Source organism: Eschscholzia californica, unplaced genomic scaffold (assembly GCF_041429995.1).
Source record: "Eschscholzia californica isolate CP2 unplaced genomic scaffold, dmEscCali1.0.p SCAF_6, whole genome shotgun sequence".
Taxonomy (NCBI): domain Eukaryota; kingdom Viridiplantae; phylum Streptophyta; class Magnoliopsida; order Ranunculales; family Papaveraceae; genus Eschscholzia; species Eschscholzia californica.
The window spans coordinates 32011329-32023625 of record NW_028238483.1 but is presented as its reverse complement, the minus strand read 5'-3'; the positions used below and the strand labels follow the sequence as shown (position 1 = coordinate 32023625).

Sequence of the window (12297 nt, the reverse complement as noted above, 5' to 3'; positions counted from 1 at the left end):
GTAGGTGAAACAAATGATCATGATTAGAGGAAAATTGCAAAGACGTGATTAAATGACTTAGTGAAATCGCAGTTAGGTAGTGTTTTTTTCTCTTAATTTAGATATTACTCGGTGAATGGTCTGATTTGTCTTGTCGTGTCCCTGTCACTACTTTTGGTGAAACCGGAGAAGGTTACATGTCTTGGTACGTAACTGTCCCTCACCCGAAGATGTGTAACCCAATTCATATAAATGTTCACTCCTTATTTATATCAGAGTACTTCTTGTGTTTCTTTATATGTATCGAGTAGTCTCACATTATATACTTACCCTGTGTCAAAATTGCAGCTGTAAATGAGTATAGGATTCAGGATATCCAAAGAAAGAGGGAACTTTGTGAAAAATTGTTTCATGAACTCTGCTCAACTGCTGCATCTTTCGACGAGAGTTCGATTCAAATACACAAGGAAATGAAGAAAAGTAGTGACGAAATTTTTCGTGAGATTCAATCAACTTATGCTAGTTTGCAACAAGAGCGAACTCAGAAACTATAAATTGCAACAATGGCAACACCAGCAGCAGCAACAGAAAAACTACAAAAGTGATGGGCTCTGCCGTGATTCAGATAAATCTGACCTCCTAGTTGAAATTGGTTCTATGGTTGGAGAATCTCATATTTGGAAGACAGTCTCTGGGGTTTATTGGCCTTTACTTTTTGTTTCTGGATCATTGTTATACTTGGTATCTGTTCATTAGGTGATTATTATAGAGCTCTCAACCAAAAAAATGCTAGCAAAAGATTCCAAGTCAAGGGGACTTCCTAAAGAACAGTTTCTCGCCCACCGGTAGCTGCAGATTGACAAGTATAGATTTGTTTGGAACGAAGTTATTACATAAATCTTTCCCGATCTTTTTCTACTTGAAGAGATCCTCGTCACTCAGAAGATCTTTGTAATCTTTATGCTTTTGCTTCAATACGCCGTATTTCTAGAGGACGGCTTTTCTTTTAAGGTCATGAATATCAAAGCTGGCACGGTGAATATAGAAAGATAACTAATGGGTAAAGCTATTTGGCTTGATCTAATGAGAATGATCTTGCCTTCCAAGAAAAGCAAATTGGCCTTCAGACTTGCAATCTTTCTTAAATTCACCGTATAATCGGATTCCACAAGGTTTCGACTGAAGGCCCCAGTGTTTAAATAGGTGGGTATGAGTTAGTTTCGCATCACTTGGGCGAGCCAATATTATAGGCAGGAGCTCAATCTTAGCAAGATTTGAGGCTTTCTGATCAAGAAGCCTTCAGGACGAGGAACAAGACCTTGCACTATTTGGGCTTCAACCTAAGTACCCTAAGTGGCAAAAGTGGAGACTAGATGTTTCTTTTTGATCACCCACTTTCTTCCTCAATTCATCTGATAAGCCTCGGTGTGTCATTCAAGCGGAATATTTAAGGAAAAATAAACTCCTTTAAGATGACGAAATCGTATTGACCCAAAGACGTCTTATTTCTCCTTTGGAACTTATATACTGTATTGATCATTTGCCTCAGCGATCACATTTGCTACTAGAGTCATTTGTCATGATCCAAGAAAAATCAGGAGGAAATCGCACCAACAATGATACCAAACATTAAAAGAAAGAAAAAACTATATTAAAAAAGCATGAAAATAGGAACTAAAAAGATCCAAAAATGGGGTTAAGAACAAGTTCCATAACTATCTACACCCACTAGTTTAGCAACAACTCCAACTGCGATCCTGTATATAAATATTTGGGTCAAAACACATATAAACCATGACCAGTTTTGAAAGAAAACCATAACCTAAAATATTTTGGGATCCCATTATCCTCCGGCCCTGAACCTATCAAACCTAGGAGAGGTAGGCGACCAAAAGAATTCCAGGCAGTTTCATCAAAAAATGCATCAAATCCAAAGAAGAGTAGAAAACGAGGTAAGGATTTGAAATGCCGAGTAACAGTTGCCAAACCGTCTGAGCAGTATATGGGCGAAGATGGAGGTCAAAAGAATGGATCTGAAGGTAACAATCGTGGCGTTTTTGAGATTAACTTTATGGTGTGTTTGGATGGCGGAATCATGAATCCGCGGATTCATAAGTCCTTAGGATTCATGATTCCACGGATTCATGAATCCTAGTAGTATTTTTTGGCTTGTTTGGCAACTAAGAATTCTATAATTTATTATTATTTGAGTATTTTTAAAAGTCTTTAGAAAAAATATGATTTTTGAAAAAAATAATGATTTTGAAAAAAAATAATGATTTTGTAGAAGGAAATATTTTTTTGTTGATTTTAAGTTTGAAATTTAGGTTCATTAATCCAAAATCCTAGCAAATCCTAGGGGGTAAGGTGGGATTTTGGTCCAATACAATTTTTGGAATTAGGAATCCTTAGGATTCAAGAGTCCTAGGATTCTTGGTAGCCAAACAGACCAAGGATTCATGATTCCTACCAAATTCCACTTTTGATAGGAATCCTACTTAGGAATCCTGCAACCAAACACACCATTAATGATTTATTCATGTCGCCAGCAGTTTGCTCGTGCACAGGTATAGCTCGCCAATGCTATAAATGGGGGCAAGGGGGTTGGCAATCTGCTTCCTGCACAACTACTTTGTCTATGTACCCTTTGCCTGGAATTCCTAACAAAAGACACACTCGACTTGGCGGAAGAAAGATGAGTGGACCTGCTTTCCAAAAACTACTCAAGTCGACTATCTGCAGAAGGCTACGATATTTCGGTGCCACTTGATCTCAAGGATCACTGGGCCAAACACGGAACAAATCGCTACATCACCATCAAGTAGAGGCTGGCAAGGGGTTGATTTATGATCTTGTTTTGAGTGTTAAAATGGTAGCTACTAAAACAGATACATAGATAGTTAGATGATGAATGTTGCTTCTTCCATGAGATTTTGTCTCTTTTTTGTTGGTTTCATGAAGGAGCAACTGGCAAGGTAAAACTATGGACCTTTGTGGGGTGTAAAGAAGGAGATGGTAGTGCGTGGGTACATGCATTTGTTTTTTTTGTATAACCTAAACTGATGTTAGAAGAATGTAGAGAAAAATGAGAAAGTAGCAAAAAGCAGAATTGGTTTGATTGAATGAAATTTTGAACTTCTACAATTTCTTCCGAAACATTTTATCTTGTACCAATTCTGGGAGTTTTTCTTTCTCTTCGATCATATAATTCAAGTGGAAGCCGGCTAATCCACGATACGGGTTCCGATCATATTGGATTAACCCTGTATGTGTTTTAATGGTTTGCTGATCCATGGAGAGTAACCATCTTGATTGAGCACATCATCTAAAAGTGGAATTCTTGGTAATTTTAACTAAGTACTTAACGAGAAATGATACTAGTAGTCTGTTACTGCACATGTTGAAATATGATGGAATTATACTTGCAAATGAATATAAATGACTTGAGTTATATGTACTTTGGGCCAAAATGGGATGGACGCCACAACTCCGAAAAATGCTTAGATTATGTTCGATGGGGGTAGTAGATAAAAGAAGTCACAGAGCCTCAAGAAATAAAGTTCTATAGGCGCCTCACGTTTTTTTTTTTTTTGCTTTTTGAGAACGCCCCCAACCATCGGTAAGCGTTGCTAAATGTCACAAAGATTTTGTACGAGAATAGAATCTGATTTCGTGATCACTTTTTAAGGCATGATTTTAGGATTTAACTTATCAACAAGTTAGGGTTTTGCTGCTTCTATATAAAGGAGGAAGGGGACCCTAGTACTAATTAATTCGTAGTAGCTCCTAAAATAATAAGATGTTCTGGTGGGACAAAGTAGAAGAAGAAGAAGAAGAAAAAGTAGAAGACAGGATTAGTGAGTTACCACTAGATATTATTCATCGTATTCTCTCTTTTGTTGAGTTGAGAGAAGCCATCATCAAGACTTGTATTTTATCTAAAAGATGGAGGTATGTTTGGAAATCTCTTCCACTTCTAAATTTCCGAATCACATATAATCACGATGAGATTAAGTTTAATCGTTTTGTTGATAACATTTTAAATCATCTTGACGATCCTTGTCCTATTTCATTTTTTTGTTTAAGTTGTGACTCTTCTTGTACACTTCGAGGTCATCTTCTTAACTTTATTGAAACCAACAACCTTGAAGTACTAAATCTTGAAAATCTCGGAGGTGACATAAAATGTCAATTACCTCTTGATACCATATTCACTTCGAAATCGTTGAGGATATTAAAGTTGAAATATAAGTATAGTAGTCTTTATAGTTTTCCAAAGCTTGACATACGGAATTCAATAAGTTTACCTAGGCTAGAGAAACTTACTCTCGAAGGGTTTCGGCTGGATGAAGATGATGATATTAAGAAGATCTTGTTGAATTGTCATGTTCTTGAGTCATTGTCATTTGATAGATGCATATTCAATCAAACCAACCTTGAGATATCTTCTCCCCATCTTAAGCATTTAAAAATGGCTTGGTGTCAATACATTTTCCCCGAATACGACCCCGAAGAAGACCCCGAAAACCCCCCTGAAGACGACTCCGCATACGACCAACAAATATGTACTATAAACATAAATGCTTCTAATCTCTTGTCATTCAGATTTCTTTATCCTACATTTCATACTTATTATTCATATGATTCAAAAATTCAAAGGCGCCTCCAGTTTTTTTGCTTTTTGAGAACGCCCCCAACCATCGGTAAGCGTTGCTAAATGTCACAAAGATTTTGTACGAGAATAGAATCTGATTTCGTGATCACTTTTTAAGGCATGATTTTAGGATTTAACTTGATCAACAAGTTAGGGTTTTGCTGCTTCTATATAAATCGGGAGGAGGAACCCTAGTACTAATTAATTCGTAGTAGCTCCTAAAATAATAAGATGTTCTGGTGGGACAAAGTAGAAGAAGAAGAAGAAGAAAAAAAAGTAGATGATGGAGAAGACAGGATTAGTGAGTTACCACTAGACATTATTCATCGTATTCTCTCTTTTGTTGAGTTGAGAGAAACCATCAAGACTTGTATTTTATCTAAAAGATGGAGGTATGTTTGGAAATCTCTTCCACTTCTAAATTTCCGAATCACATATAATCACGATGAGATTAAGTTTAATCGTTTTGTTGATAACGTTTTAAATCATCTTGACGATCCTTGTCCTATTTCATTTTTTTGTTTAAGTCGTGACTCTTCTTTTAACCTTCGAGGTCATCTTCTTAAATTTATTGAAACCAACAACCTTGAAGTACTAAATCTTGAATATCTCAGAGGTGACATAAAATATCAATTACCTCTTGATACCATATTCACTTTGAAATCGTTGAGGATATTAAAGTTGAAATATGAGTATAGTGATTATAATTTTCCAAAGCTTGAAATACCGAATTCAATAAGTTTACCTAGGCTAGAGAAACTTACTCTTGGAGGGTTTCGTCTAGATGAAGATGATGATATTAAGAAGATCTTGTTGAATTGTCATGTTCTTGAGTCATTGTCATTTGATAGATGCATATTCAATCAAACCAACCTTGAGATATCTTCTCCCCATCTTAAGCATTTAAAAATGTCTTGGTGTCAATACATTGTCCCCGAAGACAACCCCGAAGACGACCCCGAAGACGAATACATTGTCCCCGAAGACGACCCCGAAGAACCCCCTGAAGACGACCCCGAAGAACCCCCTGAAGACGACCCCGAAGAACCCCCTAAAGACGACTCCGCATACAACCAAAAAATATGTACTATAAACATAAATGCTTCTAATCTCTTGTCATTCAGATTTTTTTATCCTACATTTCATACTTATTATTCATATCATTCAAAAATTCAAAGGTCTCTTGAATTTCAATCCGTGATCTGCGAATCATTGGAGACATTTGAGTTGAAAACTTGTGATGATCCTAAAGTTTGTATACAAGATGGATCAATGTTTTTACCTAAGCTCAAGAAACTTGTTCTATATCGTCTTGAAGGTGAGACTGATGCCCTTAACAGTATGTTCTCGAGTTGTCCACTTCTTGAATTATTGTCCTTAGAAAACTGTGAGTTTGGTGACAACATCCTTGATATTTGTGGTCTTCAACTTAAGCATTTGAAAATTTATGGCGGAGCCGCTGAATCGATCAAGTTATATGCTCCAAATCTCATATCATATCAGTGTTATAGTCTCAAGTGGAAATACTTTGATATAGGGAGTTTTAGCACATTAGTCAATGCTAATATTGACTTCAGTTTCGCCGAAAAAACAAATACTTATGTGTGTGAAGCACCAAATATTGATGATGAGAAGAGAAAATTATATTTACCACAAATTGTTAAGTTACTTAGAGCTTTTCATAATGTGGAAGTACTGACGTTATCACCTTTAGTCATCATGTTACTCTCAGAAGCTCCGTCATTATTAGAAAATCTACTTGAGTTTCGTAACCTTACTTGTTTGACCATCTCGACATGGCTTCTGAGAGACTCCATCAATGTAATATCACACTTACTTGAGATATCTCCTAACATAGAGACTCTTATTATGAAGACAAATTCTGGGGATGATAACGAATTGAAACTAATAAAAGTCTCGCTCCAGAGATGCAACTTCCATCACCTCAAAAAGGTCGAGATTTCTGGTCCAGGTATATCTTTAGATCTTCGAAACTATAAAGGTTATGATACTCTTATGTTTCTAACAGTATTGTTGAAGAAGGCCAACAATTTGCGGAAAGTTAGACTATATTTTTATCGGAATGAAGAGTTAACGGAAGCTGATCGGGTTGCAGAAGATTTTGAAAGAGTCTCTCCATATGTAACATTCTTCTTAAACCATGTACGCTCTAGCAGTTGGTCGTGAACAACTTCAATTGCAGGCTATGATTGATGGTAAATTTCTCGAGTTTATGTGATGCTTAAAGCACAAAAGTAGTTTTACTGATGAAGTTGATCCCCCAAACAGATTGTTTCATCTAGGATAATATTTTCTAGTAATTTGAATTCTTACCCATTTAATCAACTCCTAAATATTCATTAATGAAAATTTTTATCTGCATAAGTTGTATCTTCAAGGACATCATTGTGGTTGGAGTGGAATTCCTGGTTTGGTGGCACTAATACTTGTTTCAGTCATCTTACTTTTTCATATGTTGTCTATTAAAATATTCAAATTTTATTCTGATTATGTGACATAGTCAAATCATACTTAGGTGGAGTTAATTTTTTTCATATGTTAGATCTTTCCTTCACATGAAGTATTGGATTTCAAGGGATTCCAAAAATGTCAACGTTTGTCAATCCACCGGATGACATCATTAATCCTCTTTCTTGAGATTGTCATACTGACGACCTCACCATTTTCTTTAAAATTATGTTGATGACGAAGAAGCTATTCAAGTTCAAGTCAATTACTATCGAAAACCAGACCCAATCTGAAATAATAAGTTGATGATGAAGAAGCTATTAGGGTTTTGTGTTTGATTGACTTTATTCAGGAATTAAAAACCCAAAAGCTATTATAAAATCAGACCCAATCTGGAATAATATTGGGAGATTTGCTGTTTGGACCCCCTTTCATAAATTCGACTTGCTGTTTGGACTCCCTTTTTCTAGAGTTGCAATTTGGACTCCCTTTTTCAAAAAACTAGTTAAATATAACAGCACAACAAAATTTTTGAGATGAAAATACTATTTTACCCTAAGCGGATGAAAATACGATTTTACCTTCAACCTAACCTAACCCAACCTATTTTTTAACCTTAATGTTAACTAAACCTGACTAGTCGACCCGCGAACTGACCCTAGCAGCAAAACCTATCGATCAAAAGAGAAAATCCAAACATCGTATTCTTCCACTCTCTCTCTCCATACCTTACAGACATAATCGACTGGGAGGAAATGAATCGTGAGTTCTTCTTATCTCTCAGTCGACATTCATCTTCTCCACTAACCTCTTATTCTTCTAATTCTTCTTTTTTATATTGTTAGTTTTTCTCTTGCAGAATTCTATTGGAGTCCAAATTGTGAGTTTTTTTTGACAGAAATCGATTGGGAGATGAGTATAACTTGTTCGAAGAAGATGTAAGTTCTTTTTTCGCTTTCACTTTTTTACATATTATGAACTTCTTACAATTGTGGATTTCAAATATCTAGGGTTTCTGAAAATTGGGAATACTTTTGGAACTTTGCCTTTGTTTTCTCAAAGATTTCTTCTGCCATGAGAGCCTCATTGCCTTCTGCCCTTTTGCTTTCTAAATCGACTTTGGTAGGAACCAGTATTACCCCTCAAGGCCCTCAATGCCTCTGAGGTGAATTTGTTAAGATCCGATTCTTTGGAGAATAAAATGTGAGTGTGGTATATGCGCCTCACTTGTTCCTAAGAAGCCTTAGGTTTATCTCACTTGTTCCGACTCTAATGGAACTTGCAGCCAGTTCAGGGGAAATGGCATCCCTTGGCCTGGCTGTAGGTCCGTCCCTGGGCAAATGAGTAAGTCAATAACGAATAGACGAAAAGCGAAAGCTAAATAGAAATGAAAATAGAATTATATTGAGCTGAGTTTTATTAGAAAAATCTGTGAACTATACAAGCAAAAGATGCTTCACCTTCACTATATTAGAATTTCGGGTCAAGTACTCAAACCATTATTACTCTTTCACTCCTGCAATTTTCATCTATGTAATCTCACTATATACAATTTCAATCACTTTTACACATTACTCATAACATCTTCATCATCTTTACTAGTCTTCTCTTCTAAACTATTCTTTATGTTTGAGTCCTCAAGCAATGTATTTACAGTACTTTCCACTTTTTCAAACTCTTTTCAAGTTCCAATTGAGAGATTTTAAAGTGAGGGAGTTTGAAACTGAAAGTGTGGTTAAAGTGAGGGGCTTTGATGGTGTCACCAACTTGTATGATCTCGTCTTCGTACCTCATGGTAGAGATGAAGTAAAAACAACTAATTTACCAACTTGTATGATCTCGTCTTCGTACCTCAAATCAGTGTTCATTTTTTTTATTCATATATACAGATTTCTTATGATTATTTGATTCTTCTGTTATATACAACCGACTAATCTACTTGTTCGATTATATTTTTTGTTATACAGCTTGAAGATGGCATTATCAAGAGCAAAATTTTCGACACCCGAGAGACCTTTCTGAAGTTCTGCGAAATAAACCATTATCAGTTTGACACACTTCGATGAGCAAAGCATTCCTCAATGATGTTGTTATACCATTATCAGTATTTTTGGCTTGAATCACGCTGAGAAGTTGAGAAGGAATATGTTTACTTGTTTAGTCTGAGTAGTGGTATAGGTGGCAACCTAGTTGGGATGTATATTGCTGCTAGTAATGCATTACCAGGTCTTGTTTAGTTTGAGTAGTTATGCTCATTTGATTTGAAGCATTCAGTTCTGTACATACATTGATTTGTTATTATATAATCCAAAAATGACTTTCTTACAGTTTTCTTATAGATGTTTTAGTTTAAGGATATATAACTTATATAACTCTTCAAAATCATGTCTATCTTCAACTTTAAGTCTTTCTTACTTTCTCTAGACTTCAAGCCAAAAATACTCATTTAGGAGTCCACAAATATTCAAAGATAAGTACTCAAATATTCTCAAAAAAGACGATTAAGACTTCATTAAGTACTCAAATATTCAAAGATAAGCACTTCTTAATTGTAATTACCAAGTCACTAGTATACACTATGAAAAAAAATTTGACTTTCTATTGATAGTTTAGTTTACATTGAAGAAAATGAAGATAAAAAACCAGACAAGGATCGCTGTTCTTCATGTGATCATTACTATAGAAATAGCTCCAATACCCAAAGTCACAGCTAAGAACTTGTGATGTTATGTGTTGAATGAAGCTATTCCTTGTGGTGTATTTATTCCTTGGAGAGCAAATGGTTTATTGATACATAGATGAAAACCCCATAAGCAATCCCTCTGGAGAGCAAATGGTTTGCAGCAAACACTTCGTGTAAGCTAATTGTCCATAACGCCTTCCAAGCATCATCTTTTGTTTCTGCAACTCCAATAGCTATGCCTTCGAACACACAGAGTGGGAACACAAGGCAGCCAATCTGTTTTCGACCTATCGAAGCAATCAAGTGAACATAGGTTTAGCAATCTGTTTTCGACCTTCCGACACAGAAATAACTTGAATACACAATGGCTATTCCTTGTGGTGTATATAACCCTTTCTGTTTTCGACCTATCAAAGCAATCAAGTGAACATAGTTTTAGCTTTTACACCAACCAAACTCAATTTCCCAAAAATTAATTCGTTGACAAGTCACAAACACATTAGAGGAGCTCACCCGAAGTTGTGATGGTGAGGTTGTACCAGAGCCGTTTTTGGACTTCAGTAATTATAAAAATTAATAGGTAAAAAAACCCTAATTTCTCTTACTATGATCAATATCAATTCATAAACCCTAGAGACATCATTATCCTAAGGGAAATCAAAGCATTTAGTTAGAGAGAGAAATTCTTCACCAATTAACAGAAATCTCAACTCGGTTTGAGGTAAATATGCATTTAGATATATATATATATATATATATAGAGAGAGAGAGAGAGGGAGAGAGAGAGGGAGAGAGAGAGGGAGAGAGAGAGATTCTTCATTGATTTCTTAGAGCAGATAGAAAAACGAAATTCAGCGGGAGAGATTGCATCAGACGGAAGATTACCTTATGATTCTTCACTGATCTACATTCTTTAGCCATCACTAACTCGTGAAGAACCTGGTGAAAATGGTGAAGAACCTTCACGATGGTGATTGAAATGTCCCAAATAGAGATGGACTAGCACACTAACCCGTGTAAGGGTTGGCCCAACGGGTCCGACTTAAATCGAAATGGACCCTTGATCTCCGTACACGTGGCAGACATCGGCTTGCTGAGTTAAATAAACTAGGGGGTCCTAAGTGCAATATCAATTATACAAGGGTAATCTAGGAATTATTTAAAGTATAACTTCAAAGACGGAATATTCCCTTTTGATTCCGTCAAAAGGGAGTCCAAAATGCAACTCTGGAAAAAGGGAGTCCAAACAACAAGTGAATTATATGAAAGGGGGTCCAAACAGCAAATCTCCCAATAATATTTGAAAAAATTATTTCATAAAAAGTACAATTTCACCCTCGAAATGAGTTTGCAACAAGAGCGAACTCAGAAACTATAAATTGCAACAATGACAACATCAGCAGCAACAACAGAAAAACTACAAAAGTGACGGGCTCTGCCATGATTTAGAGAAATCAGACTTCATAGTTGAAATTGGTCCTATGGTTGGTCGTGGACCTCGATAACTCGTGGTCTAATTAATTGGTAGTTTGTCCTTTCATTTCTTTTCAATTTTCTTAGGTAAATTTCTTTTACCCTTTTGGTAAGGAAATATTCAGATAGGGTTTGAGCATGAGTTATAGAATCTCATATTTGGAAGACAGTCTTGGGTTTATTGGTCTTTAATACCAGACTTTTTGTTTCTGCATCATTGTTAGACTTGGAGGGTGTTTGATTTTTGCACTTATTAAGTGATTTTCACTTAGTAAGTGCGGGCCGGCAATTTTAGACCGTTTGTTTTTTCACTTAATAAGTGAATATTACTTGTAAGTGGGGTCAAAGTAAGTGCAAAAAAGTGGAGTCCAACTTGTAGCATATTTTTTTGCACTTACTTTCTAAGTGCTAAAAAAGACATTTCTATCCCCACCGAATATAATAATTACCAATATAATTGTAATTAAAACGAAAATCTTAAACAAGTGATATTTTTTTTTTTTTTGTTAAGAGCTTAAACAAGTGATAAGTAAAAAATCTTTTTATGACTTTATCAATGACCCTTTTCCTTCTTCACTCATCCTTCACCTAAGCTTTTCTCTTAAATTTTTTTCACATCTCTTCCTTCATTAATCACGGAACCATCCAAACTCCATGATGCAACGTAAGTTTTTTCTCCTTCATAATTTTTAATTACTTGAGGTTAATATTTTCAACATAAAGTATTCATAAACCGTAATTCTCTTGTATCCAAACTCGCGGGCATAATGAATTAGTATGAATAATATGTAAATACTTTAAGGTCAAAATAAACAATTTCTCATTTTTATGACATTTGGAATTAATATAAAAACAAAAATCAAACACTTAGGAGTGATAGAAAACAAACGCCATATCACTTACTAAGTGATAATCACTTAGTAAGCGGTAGCACTTATAAGTGATTATCACTTAGTAAGCGGTATCTGTTCATTATGTGATTATTATAGAGCTCTCAACTAAAAAATGCTAGCAAAAGATTCCAAATCAAGGGGACTTC

General features: G+C 35.5%; 1 protein-coding gene and 1 long non-coding RNA gene across 3 annotated transcripts in view; one reads left to right on the top strand and one right to left on the bottom strand.

Moving 5' to 3' along the window:
• LOC147533607 (F-box/FBD/LRR-repeat protein At3g14710-like) overlaps positions 1–12297 on the top strand; it is a 52562-nt gene that overhangs the window by 5420 nt on the left and 34845 nt on the right. The window lies entirely within an intron of this gene.
• LOC147533611 (uncharacterized) lies at positions 9588–10774 on the bottom strand. Of its 2 annotated transcripts, none has more exons than XR_015227742.1 (2): positions 10671–10774; positions 9588–10072 (listed from the first exon to the last, which is right to left on the bottom strand). It is a non-coding gene; the product is annotated as an uncharacterized LOC147533611 (long non-coding RNA). The 2 variants fall into 2 exon arrangements; XR_015227743.1 differs by having other exon boundaries at positions 9588–10192; positions 10671–10761.